The 13,714-nt window shown below is 43.3% G+C and overlaps 1 protein-coding gene across 7 annotated transcripts in view; it reads left to right on the top strand.

Moving 5' to 3' along the window:
* The window catches only part of STARD8 (StAR related lipid transfer domain containing 8), a 120,423-nt gene that overhangs the window by 105,459 nt on the left and 1,250 nt on the right, over positions 1 to 13,714 (top strand). The window lies entirely within an intron of this gene.

The raw sequence follows: 13,714 nt of genomic DNA, 5'->3' as shown, positions 1-13,714 counted from the left end.
TTAAATTATTTGAATCCCACCGCTGCAAACACCCAGTCCTATTGCACCAGCGTGAACATGTTACACGTTGCACCGGCCCTGCAAGTCCATTGTACTACGTAGTTATGATGTTATTTCGCACACAGGAGTCTGACAGCCCATGGATAAAACCTGTTCTTCAGCCTGTTTGTGCAGCTGGCTATGCCTCTATATCTCCTTCCCGATGGTAGGAGGGTAAAGAAGTGGTGACCAGGGTGAGAGTCGTTCCTGAGGATTTTTTTTTTTTTAATTTGATTTTATATGCCGCCCTTCTCCGGAGACTCAGGGCGGCTTACAATGTGCTAAGCAATAGCCTTCATACTTTTGTATATTTATACAAAGTCAGCTTATTGCCCCCACAATCCGGGTCCTCATTTCACCTACCTTAGAAAGAATGGAAGGCTGAGTCAACTTTGAGCCTGGTGGGATTTGAACTTGCAGTAATTGCAGGCAGCTGTGTTAATAACAGGGTGCTTTAAACCAGTCGTCCCCAACCCCTGGTCCGCGGACCGGTGCCGGGCCGTGGAGTACCTGGCACCGGGCCGCGCAGCGGCCGGGGGACATGAACGCTGCAGCGCAAAGGCTCCTGGGACGTGCGCAATGGGCCATGCGCAAAAGCTCCTGGGCCGTGCCCCCACCCCTGCGCGCGCTCAGCGGGCCGCGGCGATAAAAAGGTTGGGGACCACTGCTTTAAACCACTGTACTACCAAGGCTCTTTCCTCCCTCTTCTAAGGCAGCGAGCCCTAGCGATTTCGTCTAGTGGTATCAGGGCACAGCCGACAATGTTTTGTGCTGTCCTCACCACCCTCTGTAATGTTTCCCTATCCACGGCTGTCAGGCCATACCGTGATGCAATAAGTGAGGATGCTTTCTATTGTGGCCCAGTAAAAGGAGGTCATCAGTTGTCATTCCACCCTGTTTTTACGCAAGACCCTAAGGGAATGGTTTTGATTTAGTTGTAAGTCATCGAGTGTTTATTCTTCAAATAGAAAGGCAGTTTGATGGGTTAAACAAACAAGGCCATCGGTAAAATGACTGACAATAAATTATAACACTACAAATAATTCAGAACCAGAAAATCTCATGTCAATTTACAAAATGAAAAATGAAAATAAAGTATTGCAAATTCCTCAGGTATCCTCTAGTAGTCATTTCTAGATATTTTAAGCTGTTTTTAAAGAATTGAAACAGTTCATTGCCTTCAAATAGAAATTCAATGTAAAAGAAAAGTGATTCCACCTCTCATTAGCATCTTCAGATAAAAATTAGTTTCCCGAAACAGCTTACTGATGTAGTATGAAGCCAGGACAGAAGGTGTCTGGAGAAAATTGGAGCCTTATTTATCAAATGAGCACAAAAGAAGAATTACTTCTTTCCATGCGGGGGATGATTTGAAGATTTTTCTTGAAGAAACTTTCATTGGGAGGCTGCATCTTCCTCTCAGATAGACCATCGTCTGTCCTCTCTGAACTTTCCCCAGCCCGATGTAATCCAGATGTGCTAGGACTGCATTGCCCAAATTTTTCACAACAGGCTGGCTGGGAATTTTGGTAGTTGTAGTCCCAACAACTTTCCTAATCAATGCTGTTCCATGTTGTAATGTTTCAGCAATTGGCTAACTTTCTTGGCTTGCAAAATTTTGTAACCTTATAGTCCAACCTTCTGTTCCAGCAGGAGAGCCTGTACCATTCCAGACAAGTGGCTGTCCAGTCTCTTCTTAAAAGGCTCCAGTGATGAAGCAGCCACAACTACTGGAGACAACTTCTGTTCCATTGGTTAATGGTTCTCACTGTCAGGAAATTTCTCCTTAGTTCTAGGTTGCTTTTCTCCTTGATTAGTTTCCATCCACTGTTTCTTGTCTTGCCTTCTGTTGCTTTGGAAAATAGTTTGCCCCACTCTTTTTTTTTTTAATTTGATTTATATGCCGCCCTTCTCTTCTCTTCTCTTCCTTCTCTTGTTTGTGGCAGTCCCTCAAATACTGGAATACTGCTATTATTGTCATCCCAATTCTTCTTTTCACTAGATTCGACATATCAATTCCTGCAACTTTTCTTCATATGTTTTAGCCTCCAACCCACTAATCATCTTCATTGCTCTTCTCTGCACTCTTTCCGCAGCCTCAACATCTTTTTTATAACATAGTACCAAAACTGGATGCAGAATTCTAGGTGTGGTCTTACTAAGATTTTATAAAGTGGTACTAAAACTAAGAAAGGCAAGAGGCACTTTGACAAGAAAGGAAATCAGTATCCTAATTCAAGCTAGCTGCCTGCAGCCTGTTTTAAGAGGCAGCCATGACCCACGTTTCTCTGTTGGAAACAACCATCTGATCTCCTGTGCTGGCATGTAGTTCCCGTGAATTCTGAGCTGAAACTTTGTTAGTCTGGCCATTAGACCAGCTGACAAACTTGACTGGGGTCTTCAGATTGGATTTGACTTCTCTTCTCTGCACCCCTGCTCCCACTGAAGCTACCCAGGAAAATTCCTTTCTCATAGGTTCTGTTTTGAGTTAGATTCCTTCCTTTGTCTGCAGTTCTTGACTCAGCTTTGAGTAAATTGTTTTTTTTTCACCTAGTAACTGTGTGTGAATTTAAGACCTGAACCAGGACAGTCAGTGCTACATCTGCAGTCCTCACCCACTGATCTTGTGTCAGAACAACCCTAGAACAAATCCTGAAATGTCAACCAGAAAGTAGAACTGAAAAAACCAGGCAGTTAATGCCCTCTTCTTCCTTTTCAATACCTCTTTGCCAGAAATGTTTTTTGCTTGAACCCTCCTCGGTGAATTATGTTTCCTTGTCAATAGTACAAAACAGAGCGCAAAAATAAAAGTGTACAGAAATTCGGCATAACTCTACAATTGTTAAATGAGAAGATGAGTTGCCTTGCAAGGTTCTGCAAGCAAGAGGGTTAGAAACCTATTCTTCATGTGTGGTAATTGCCAGATTTGTTCTGCTCCCCACGGTCAAGGATGGCCATTGTCAAGTTGCTTGGAATAATAACCACAGAGTACTAAGAGATTATTGAACAACTGCTAGATATAAATAGATAAATCCTGGAACATCACAAGGCGGTGACTCATGGCTTTGTGAGGCACCAGATGCGATGGGGCATTGGGCTCTTCACAGGGGTGAAATGCTCCCAGTTCGGACCGGATCAGCTGATCCGGTAGTGATGGTGGCAGGTGGTTTGGAGAACCGGTAGCAAAAATCCCTCCCCCACCCCCCATGCCCACCCAATCGCCCAATCGCCTGCTTGTCGCTTCTTTTAAAAAATGCTTTTAAAAGGTAAAAAAAAAAGCTCTGACGATTCCAGCTGAGCCGCGCGATCGTCAAAGCCTTTTTTTTTTACTTTTAAAAGCATTATTCCGCCGAATAGGTTGTAAAAAAATGCTTTTAAAAGTAAAAAAAAAATGGCGTGCTACAGCTTTTTTTTTTTTTTTTTTGATTTATATGCCGCCCTTCTCCGGAGACTCAGGGTGGCTGACAATGCGTTAAGTAATAGCCTTCATACTTTTGTATATTTATACAAAGTCAGCTTATTGCCCCCACAAACCGGGCCTCATTTTACCTACCTTAGAAAGGATGGAAGGCTGAGTCAACCTTGAGCCTGGTGAGATTTGAGCTTGCAGTAATTGCAGGCAGCTGGTGTTAATAACAGTGCTTTAGTCTGCTGCGCTACCAGGGCTCCCCCCTTCCCCCGCGTATCCTCCCTTCCCCCATGTACTGATCCCCCCTTCCCCCGCGTACTGTTCTACTTACCCCATGCCTCCTTTTGGCATGTGTGGTGTGCACTGAGCATGCGAACTGGTAGCGAACAGCCAGCGAACTGGTAGTAAACTGGTTCAAATTTCACCACTGGTTCTTCAGCTTTTTCCTTACTGGTTGGGAAGAATCCTTGAAGGCCACAAAGGAGAGGAGGGGTAGAAGGATCTTGACCCTTTCTCTGCCAGAGATTTCCGCTGAGCTGAACCTTCCTATCCTGTTCAATCAGGAAAGAGATTCTATGAATTTCCAACATGCATATCACTTGTAGATCTTTCTAATTACATGCAGTCCTTAGACCAGTGTTTCTCAACCTTGGAAGCTTGAAGATGGGTGGACTTCAACTCCCAGAATCCCCCAGCCAGTCTCTGTGGGAGCACCCACCCTCTGGAATGAATTGCCCCCGGAGATACGTATGATCCCTGACCTACGCACCTTTCGCCGTGCCCTCAAGACGTTATTGTTCCAACAAGCTGGGCTGGCCTAAACATGAATTTTAATAGGGTTGCTTTTGTTTTTTAATGATGTCGGGGCCAAATTATTTAATATGTTTTTAAATTGCTTTTAAATGTTATGTATGTGTTTGTTTTATCTTTGGCTGTGCACCACCCTGAGTCCTTTGGGAGAAGGGCGGTATAAAAATTAGATTAAATAAATAAATAAATAAATAAATAAATAAATAAATAAATAATAAATAAATAAATAAATAAATAATAAATAAATAAATAAATAAATAAATAAATAAATAAATAAATAAATGCTTCTCTCCACCCCAGCCACTTTTCTCCTTACAACTACTCCAGATTTCCACCTCTGGGAGAAGACTCCATTATTGGCAGTCCTTGCAATATTTATTTATTTATTTATTTATTTTTCATATTTGTATACCGCCCTACTCCCGAAGGACTCAGGGCGGTGAACAGCCATAATAAATACAAATACATATAGAAGTTAAAAACTATTAAGAAACAGATTAAGTAATTTAGGCTCAAAGATTAAAAACATCCAAATTTATCTAAAGAAGTTTAAAACCCAATTTAAAAGCCAGTTTAAAAGCCAATTAAAAAGGGAGAGTTAGGCCAGACCAGCTTGTTGGAATAGAAATGTTTTCAGGGCACGGCGGAATATGCGTAAGTCTTGGATGTTTCGTAACTCCGGGGGAAGCCCGTTCCAGATGGTAGGTGCCCCCACAGAAAAGGCTCTCCTCCTGGGGGCCATCAGTCGACATTGTTTGGCCGACGGCACCCTGAGGAGTCCCTCTCTATGGGAGCGAACTGGTCGGTGAGAGGCTATTGGTGGCAGGAGGCGGTCTCGTAAGTACCCTGGTCCTGAGCCATGGAGCGCTCTAAAGATAGTAACCAAAACCTTGAAGCGCACCCAGAAGACCACCGGGAGCCAGTGCAGCTCGTGCAGGAGGGGGGTTACATGAGAGCGCCACATTGCTCCCATTACCACCCGCGCGGCCGCATTCTGTACCAGTTGGAGCCTTCGGGTGCTTCTCAAGGGGAGCCCCATGTAGAGAGCATTACAATAATCCAGGCGTGAGGTGACAAGGGCGTGAGTGACCGTGCGTAATGAGTCCCGATCCAGAAAAGGATGCAACTGGCGAATCAGGCGAACCTGATAAAAAGTCCTCCTGGCTACGGCCGTCATATGCTCTTCAAAAGACAGCCGTGAGTCCAGGAGGATGCCCAAGTTGCGAACCCTATCTGTGGGGGCCAACGACTCGCCCCCAATAGTCAGAGATGGCGCCAACTGACTATATCGGGATGACGGAAACCACAGCCACTCGGTCTTGGATGGGTTGAGTCTGAGTTTGTTCCTCCCCATCCAGATCCGTACGGCCTCCAGGCACCGGGACATCACCTCGAGGGCATCATTGGGGTGGTCTGGGGTGGAGATGTACAGCTGGGTGTCATCAGCGTACTGATGGTACTTCACCCCAAAACCACGGATGATCTCACCCAGCGGCTTCACATAAATGTTGAGTAGAAGGGGCGAGAGGACCGATCCTTGTGGCACCCCACATATAAGGGGTGATATAATATGATATAATATAATATAATATGAGATAAAGGAAGATGATGGCTGAGTTGCTCCTTCCAGAGGAACAAGGGAAGGGGATTCTGGGATTCCTAAGGCCTAGTCTTTTTTCGGGGATCCCATTAGTGACCCCAGGGCCTCCCTGGTTTTGCCTCTGTTGATCCTCCTCATGATGCCTCCTCTTTTGTTTCCTCAGAGCAAACCAGCACATGACTAATAGGTGAAAAGAGAATTTCAAGAGTGGGAATAAAAAGCCTCACAACCATCCTGCTTGTAGAATGTGGGTGGAAAGAGAAGTTAGCTAAGCAAAGTAGGCTGAGTCAACCACTCTGGTGTTTGTGTCATAATATTTACCAAGTGGCCAGGACATTTCTGGCTTTTAGCTACAGGGCAATTTATCTCATTTATTCAAACTTGTCCCTGCTGTACCTAGAGTTGTACAAGTTACCGTGATATGTGGATCATGGCATCACTCTTCAAGGCATCAATTGTGGTGCCTCTCCTGCAGATGCCAAGCTGCCATCGTTACCCTGGTCTTTGAAAATATCAGTAGAGGGTCAATATGTGCAGACAAGATGGATTTTGATGGATGAAACCAGGAATTCCCACAGACTGGGTACATTGATAGGGGAGACAGTGGAGAGCATGCTGGGAGAGTAGGAGTGAGGCTTAATTTATGGTGAATTGGTACTTTCCTCTGAGAGGCTTGAGAGAGACTTGAACTTGTCTTTGCTCAGCTATCCTCAGCTATCCGCAGCTGAGGGGCTGCCACAGAGACGAAAGGGTCAACCTATTCTACTAAGCAGACCAGACAAGGAATAATGGATGGAAACTGAACAAGGAGAGATTCAACCTGGAAATAAGGAGGAATTTTCTGACAGTGAGAACAATCAACCAGTGGAACTTCAGAAGTTGTGGGAGCTTCATCACTGGAGGCTTTCAAGAAGAGACTGGACTGCCATTTGTCAGAAATGGTGAAGGGTCTCCTGCTTGGGTGGGGGTTTGGACTAGATGACCTCCAAGGTCCCTTCCAACTCTGTTAATCGGTATCTGTATCCCAAAGGTGCTTTTTCAAGAGGCAACTGGACTTTCTGGTTTTTCTTTGAAGAGATTCCACTTTTCATCCAAGAACCTTCTTTAGCCAAAAAAGCTTCTTAGATGAGAAGCGAAACATCTTTAAAGAAAAACCAAGAAAGTCCAGTTGCCTCTTGAAAAAGCATCTTTGGGACAACCAGGACCTGGTTGACTGAGAATCTCCATTGACACTTTGCTCAGTTAGGAACACAGTACTGGGCCAAATCTAGGATCCTAATAAACCAAATTCCATGTTCTTATGGGAAGCCAATTTCTTCAGGGTTGGTGCTCTGATTCTTTGTGAGAGAAGACATTAAGATGTAAAGAGGGATCTACAGGTCCTAATGGACCACCACTTAATTATGAGCGAGCAGCGGGTTGAAGCTGGCAAAAAAGCCAATGCAGTCCTAAACTGCATCAATGTATGGATAGCATCAAGATCACGAGAAGTTCTAGTACCAGTTTATACCACACTAGTGCAACCACACTTGGAATATAGCATTCAATTCTGGTCATCACGATACAAAAAAGAGGTTGAGAGACCTTGGAAATTATGCAGAGAAGAGCAAAAAAGACGATAACAGGTCTGGAGGCTACATCATATGATGAACAGTTGAGGGAGCCGTTGTCCACCCTATGGAAGAGATGTATTAGGGGTGATATGGTGACTGTCTTCCACTCCTTGAGGGGCTGCCACAGAGAAGAGGGGAATCAAAATATTCTCCAAAGCACCTGAGGGCAGGATAAGAAGTAATGGATGGAAGATCATTAAACAGAGGTCCAACCTGGAAATAAGGAGGAATTTGCTGACAGTGAGAACGGCTAATCAATGGAACAGCTTACCTCTGGGAATTGTTGGTGCTCCATTTCTGGAAGCATTCAAAAAAAGATTGGACAACCATTTTTCTGGGATGATATTAGGACTACAATCTTGGCCAGGGGGTTGGACTAGAAGACCTTCAAGGTACTTTCCAGCCCTATGATTCTATGTATAAAGGACATGTGTGTGTCTGTGTCTCGTTTTCATCTATCCCACTGCCTGGTCTTTCTCTAAGGCAATATTTTTAGCCTCAGCAGCGTTAAGATGGGTGGGCTTTAATTCACATGATTCCCTACCCCACATGGATGGCTGGGGAATTCTGGGAATTGAAGTTCACACATCTTTAAGCTGTGGAGGTTGAAAAACCCTACTATAATTTCAGAAGCTCAGTGGCTGGTGCTAGTGGGGGCCATGAAAATGCTAACTTGGCAGGAAGAACTTGCAGCCTTCTGGAGGTCTCTTTGGGAACTTTGCTCCTGCAGTTCTGGTGAAGACAGTCAGTTGGATATAATAGTTAAGGCTAGAAACCTGGAGACTGTGAGTTCTAGTCCTCCCTTAGTCAAAAAGTCAGCTGGGTGGTCAATCACTCTCATTCCCAGGAAGGACTCCAACAATTACCCTCCGACCACCAACATAAATGTTCTGCCCCAGCTCCGGATTCCCAAGGATTGTGACACACACCAACGGTCCTTATCAAAGTTATAACGTACCAAGAATAAACAAAGTCCGGCAAAGGTTGGCAACCAGCCCAGAAAACAAGATACGATAAGACACTCACTCTCCAAAATGCTCTGTAATAATTACACATTGTTTCCAGCAAGAAATTACTAACTGTGTGCTACTTAAATAGGCTAAGGGAGTGGCCAATTATCCTCAAACCTTACTCTCGAGGAAACCTCCTCCTCCTCCTCCTGAGTAGCCATTCCTGCCTTTTGGCAGCCCTGCATGCTCGAGCATTGAGGAGAGGCTCCTCCACTTCACTCTCTCCACTTGAAGGAGCCTCTGGAGGTTCTGGAGGCCCTGGCTGAGTCTCTGCCTCTGGCACCACATCCTCTTCAGCCTTCTCGCCATCCGACGCAAGCGCTGGCTGCGCAGGCTGCTGGCACGACCCCACACCAGCCTCCTTGTCGTCGGGATCAGCCACGATTCACGCAGGCCGCTGGCAGGCCACAACACTAAGATCTTTCCCCATGGCACCAGACCAAGTCATAAAAATGCCCTCAAAACATCTTTGAGATGTTGCCTTCATCGCATCTCCTCACTAGATATTTGGGGTTCTAATCTACAGGTGACAGAGCTAATAACAGAGAACACCCTGTCTAATTTTCACAGGCTCCAATCGATCCCAGGTAGCTGCAGAAGATCTTTCATCTCAGCCTCACCACCAGTCCTTCATCTAGATTTGTTGAAGAGGAAAACACATGCATAACACCATCAGCTGAGGTCCCTTAACCTGGCGTAGGATTGATAAAATTCTGGCACATTTTGAGCTGAGCGCATGCAATGCTGATGTTTCCCAACCTTTTTTCTTAACAGTGATCACTACATTTTCCATCTTCAAGTACCAACTATTTTCAATTGTTGCTTCTAGCATTTATAGCCCATCAATGCTCCATCAATATCCATCTCCTCTGCTACTTAATCAAAAATGGACAAAAGTTATACTGGGATCCATTAGTAGAACTCGCATTGTGTGCAATTGATTATTGACTTCCTTATCCTGACCTTAATAAATCTTTCTAAAGTAGGCAGCTGAAATAGAAAACACTTCAGGGAAAGACAGGAGCAAACTTTTGCAAATGAAAAGACTTTGTTTGGAATTTAAAACCAAACAATCCAGTTATAGATATAATGGACGTTTCACTCATCTGGAGCAGGAAAAGTGTGAGCATTTATGTGTGACTCTTAAGAGGCTTAACGAGAACCCTCAGAGCTAAACTTCAAAAATCCAGAAGTCTCAACACTAGGTGGCAGTACAGCTAGCAATTTCCATAACTCCTTGTTGCCCCCTTATGGTAACCTGTAGTTTTGCAGCCCAGATCTTGCAGATCTTCTAACTGAAAATCCTCTTTCCCCCACACCAGACACCAGAACCAACCACTGGGGATGGAGCTGTTTCTCCACCACTAGAGAACTGGACAACCATTTGTATCTTTGGAGAGCGATGAGTAGGCCCAATGGAGTACCAGCCTTATTCCATCATAATCTGAATTATAGTAATAATTCAGATACCATTTCCAACTTCAATTTTTTCTAATTAGATGTTTCAGAGAGCAAACATCTAAATTATCTAAATGGCGTTTATTTCCTTACTTGAATAGTAAATGTAGTTGTGGAATTAGAAATTCTGAGAAAACATTACCCCTTCTCAGGATTTTTCAACCATATTCCTTCATTTAAGTAGATAAAGTGTGCTTAAATTGCCAATCCTCTGTTATAAAATCTCTGAAACAGTGACCTATGTAATAGAACATTTCAGCCGGAACTGAACAACGAGTTAATTGCATAAACGGAAATAAAATGAAGTAAAACCATACAATACATTACAACTTAGAATGTTATTCTAATAGCAGCCACAGGAAACTCAACATGTTCTGAATTATATATATGGGGAGTTATATCCTTCCTTCCTTCCTTCCTTCCTTCCTTCCTTCCTTCCTTCCTTCCTTCCTTCCTTCCTTCCTTCTCCATACAAGCGTTACTGTTCTGAAAGTCTTTTGCATTTTAAGGGGACAGTATCAACTCATAGGGGAGGTGCATGAATGTCCTTGTTTCTCAGCTTCTCTGGGTTGAGTTGCAACTTCTAGAGTTGTTAAATCCCAATGGAAATTTGGGGAAGCGGCACTGCCTATGGACTTTGGTAGTAGTGCCAGTCTCTCTCCCAACACACACTGAAACAAGAAGAGCAACTAAGATGATTAAGGGCCTGAAGACAAAAACATATGAAGAATGGTTGCAGGATTTGGGTATGGCTGTTTAGAGAAAAGAAGGACTAGGGGTGACATGATAGCAGTCTTCCAGTATTTGAAGGGCTGCCACAAAGAAAGGGGGATAAACTTATTTTCCAAAGCACCAGAAGGAAAGATGAGAAAGAATGGATGGAAAGTAATCAAGGAGAGAAGCAACCTAGAACTAAGGAGAAATTTCCTGACAATGAGGACAACTAACCAGTGGAACAGCTGGCCTCCAGAAGTTGTGGATTCTTCATCCCTGGAGGTGTTTAAGAAGAGACTGGACAGCCACCTGTCTAAAATAATATAGGGTCTCCTGCTTGAGCCGTGGTTGGACTAGAAAACCTCCAAGGCCCCTTCCAGCTCTATTCTGATTCAAGATAATATTGGCAAAATTGTCTACTCAATTTAACTGCCCACCAATTGGGTGGAGAATTTTGAGAAGTCATTTGTGCCCACTCAAAGTATAAATCAATGGTTTGTGAAACTACATCTTCCTCTCTGAATCCCCTTTTTTTTAAAAAAAAAAAAATGGGTACATAGCTTGCAATGTTTTACTCTTTTTTCTTTTCTGTTTTGGGTCCATAACAAAGTCCATTTTATTCTATTCAAGGTGCATTCAGGCAATGCAGTAACTTTCCCTGATCTCTATTAAGAAGCGAATCTGGAAAGGAGAGAAAATGAACCCGCAAAAAGCAAGGAAGTGAAATGGCCGCAATGCGATGTTAACCTGTGTTTAGCCCAGAGGAGAATCTCTGCATTAGCAGAAGGCCACCAGGGGTCATTGGCAACCTGCAAACCTCCCTGAGTTGTTTTTTTTTTAATTTGATTTATATGCCGCCCTTCTCCGGAGACTCAGGGCAGCTTACAATGTGCTAAGCAATAGCCTTCATCCTTTTGTATATTTATACAAAGTCAGCTTATTGCCCCCACAACTGGGTCCTCAATTTACCTACCTTAGAATGGATGGAAGGCTGAGTCAACCTTGAGCCTGTCGAGATTCGAACCTGCAATAATTGCAGGCAGCTGGTCTTAATAACAGGGTGCTTTAGACCGCTGTACTACCAAGGCTCCTTGGTAGTACAAGAGTACAAGAGTACAAGAGTTGTAGATCTGATCCTGCAACTGACCTCAGGAAGGCCTCTGGCTGGACCGAAGCATGCACAGCCCAGAAGTTCAACAGAGCAAGGGCAGCAGGTGCGTCCACAGGACAGAAGCCTTGCCTTTCTTTTGGGAGTGGGTCTCCTTCAGTCCATCCATCCTTGGGGAGTGGGTGGGTGGAGGGCAACCTGTGTTGCTGAGGCTCTTGGAGAACTGCTGGTCAAGTTGGTGAAAAGGGAAGGACCACATTGAAATGGCAAACAGATTGACACTGCTGGGCACCACAATTCAAGAATTCAAGGAACGTTTTGCCTGAAATTGGAGGTAGCAACAGCAGTAGCACTTGGACTTCTATACCACCCCATAGCATTTTACCGCACTTTCTGAGCTGTTTAAAATGTAGAAGCATTATTTACACACTTTAAAGTATTGTACTGAAATGATTCCATTTCTCCTGTTCGGTTGTTTCAAGAGGCTATTTAAAAGCTTTTAAAGATATTGGACTTTCTGTTCTTGGGGGGAAAGGCATTATTTCCCACCCTACGGCTGCTCTATTTTACTCTCCACAGAAAACTGCATTTTTGTGCAGAACGTTTTTCTGCTCAAGAAATTGCAAATAGCAATTTCTTCTTCTTTTTTTCCAACCTGAGTCACAATGGTCTCTTCAGCATCTTCTGCCCAGCTTCGTCCTCCTGGAGAACAGATGGAAGGACCCTCCAGCTGAAATAAAGGCAGAAGGAGATAGATTTTCCAGTTGAGATACTCCAAGGGTGAGCATTTCAGGTTTCCTCAGCTATACTTTCATTCCCCCCCTCTGTTTTGTAATACAGACATTTGATTTGGGATTTAAAATAGGGAGGATCAAGACATATTCTAGGAGCAATAAGACTTGATGCTACTGTTTTATTTTGTTTTCCAAGAGTTGGGTGTTGGTTTTGATATTTATTCTTTTCTAGAATCAGGATATTTTAAAAACTCAGAAGTATGCCATACATAAAGCAGGAGCATATTAAGAAAACATGGAAGTAGCATGATGATGATGATGATGATGATGGTGATGATGATGATGATGATGATGAAGAAGAAGAAGAAGAAGAAGAAGAAGAAGAAGAAGAAGAAGAAGAAGAAGAAGAAGAAGAAGAAGAAGAAGAAGAAGAAGATGGCTAAATTTACCCTTTTAGAAGTAGTGGGAGATCCCACCACTATCTCTACTGTGCTGCATTTTTGGGAAGTCGTCTTAGCCATTCCAAATCCAACATTCTTAAAATGAGGAGAAATTCCTTTGACGCTGCATTCTAATATTACAATGAAGAAAAAAAAAAGATACATTGGAAATAGAGTGATCAACTTGCTGATAAAATACATTACTTCTGGATGTTGGCACATTCATCCTTCATTCCTTTCTCCTTCCCTCCCTTTTATTCTTTCCTGCAACGTTTTTCCTTTTAGTTTTTGCAACTGACTTCTTTGCTATAGTTAATTAATTTAGAAGAGACTTTGCAAGTGAACATTTGATAGCTATTCTTAAAACTAAAGAGCATGCTCAAGTCATTCAAGATGCAACCAAATAATTTATATAGTTTTTCAACCTTAATATTTTTAAGTTGTGTGGACATGCCAGAATTCTGGGAGTTAAAGTCCATACATTTTAAGGTTGCTGATGTTGAGAAACATTGGCTTATACTGCCTCAAAGAAAATTTCAACCAGAAACAAAGCCCTTGGCTTAACCTTTCCTTTTTCCATTAGGAAATCCACTCAATAATTCCACTAATTCCCCTATGAGCTTTTCTTGAAATTAGATTCTTTCAAAGCTCTCCCTCAATAAATAGAGTGCCTGCATTCTATAGAATCTGAGGCTAACAGCAGCCCGTAATAAAAAGCAGAAGGCAGAAAATCAAACCCAGAATGTTCCAGATTTATGGGGAAAGTCTCTTTCACCTTA

The sequence above is a fragment of the Pantherophis guttatus genome, chromosome 12, assembly GCF_059756535.1.
Source record: "Pantherophis guttatus breed Tessera chromosome 12, ASM5975653v1, whole genome shotgun sequence".
NCBI lineage: Eukaryota > Metazoa > Chordata > Lepidosauria > Squamata > Colubridae > Pantherophis > Pantherophis guttatus.
Note: the sequence above shows the minus strand (reverse complement) of the source record. Positions and strands in the feature narration are given on the sequence as shown.